This window comes from Atta cephalotes (assembly GCF_000143395.1).
Source record: "Atta cephalotes unplaced genomic scaffold scaffold00001, whole genome shotgun sequence".
In the NCBI taxonomy this organism is placed as follows: Eukaryota; Metazoa; Arthropoda; class Insecta; order Hymenoptera; family Formicidae; genus Atta; species Atta cephalotes.
The window spans coordinates 11,051,942-11,053,633 of NW_012130065.1; positions in this window are offsets into that span (position 1 = coordinate 11,051,942).

A 1,692-nucleotide genomic window follows, 5' to 3' on the forward strand; every position below is an offset into this window, starting at 1 on the left:
ANATATTATATATATTTATTATATATATAATAAGTATATTTATATAATAATAGTATATATATATATATATATATATATATATATATATATATATATATATATATATATATTATTTGAGGGACTCATAGATTATGCATTTATTCTTAAATAAATTTACAAAAAATAAGTTTAAATAAGTTTACTCGGCGAAACTACATTGAATCTCGATCAAAATGAATTTCTGGTTGACACATCGCGAATTCGCGAAACGTAGCCGGGCGTGGATGAGAGAAGTTATGCAGAAATATTAATTTATGTGCCAATATTTACGACGGCCAAACGCGCCGTCACGAATACTCAACTCGATAAATTTACTCAGACAAGTCTCCGTTCTCCGCTCGTATATCATTAATAAGGATACTTTGATTAACTCAAAGAACAGAGCGTTTGAAAAATCAAATTATCAATAGCATCTCTACTATATAGAGATCTCTGTACAAAGATGGGATTTATTTTTTAATCACCATTCTTTGCAATCTATTTTTAAAAAATTTTGTTCACATGAATTATATTCGCTTAAACGTCTATTTAGAAGGATAAAAAGCAATGAAACCGAAATAGTGAATTAAATTTTCCATACAACAGACGCAAAAAATGTTCTTTTCAATTATTGCTCTTTTATTGCTATTAATAAATGAGACGCTCGCCGCATGGCTCGCTTAATGAAAACTTATTTTGAGAAAAAGATTCATATCATCTTTTATTTTATTTTATTTTCTATTTATTAGGAGATATAATAAGAAAATGATTTGATTGATTGTATCTTTGTGAGTTTTAATATAAAGCTTTGGTATAATTTTAAAACTGTATTATATTCTTATTTTTGCATATTATAATTTATTATATTTTTACGATTTATATTATTTATAATAATAATAATTTATATTATTACGATGACTGCTTTTATATAAAGATTTTCGCGTGTTTATGACATCGAGATTTAAGCTGGTTGAAATTACGTCGGTTTCAACAATTGCTGTCGCGTCGAGAAGTGATCTCATTGAGGTCGACACGGGGATTCCAGTGAGTTTCAACTGCTGGCATAAAATTATCGTCCGCGGGTCGATCAAAGTAGCTGGTCGCGACAGATCGTCGTAATTTTGTTTGTCGGACAATACGCTTGCAGCAGCTTTTATCCTTTGAAAAAGTCTGAGTGAAGTCTCTTGTCGGTTTAAATGGCATTCCGCACCCTCAGAGAAGCTCTGTACGACACACACGAACGATTTTTCCATTCGTCTTTTCATCGCTCAGTACATTCGAACGAATCTCTTCTTCAATTGTATGTCCGCAAACATTACACACTTCAAGAACTTCCATAAAACTGTCGATAAACCATGAATATCATTCTCCATCCGCTACATATTGCTGCAAGTTATAATTCTTTTATAAGCAAAATTATAAAATCATAAAACCTAAATTGTAAAATTATAGATTTTAGACAAAATACCTATCGATAATTTTATAGAATTTATAAGTAATAAAGAAGAAACAGAAAAAATTAATATTGCATCAATTAAGAGAATTGATTTTTATATCTTGTTCTTCAATCTTTTAACAGCTTTAACTCTTAGATAATCTCCATTTTTATTATTAAAATAGGATAGACACATACATATATATATATATATATATATATATATATATATATATATA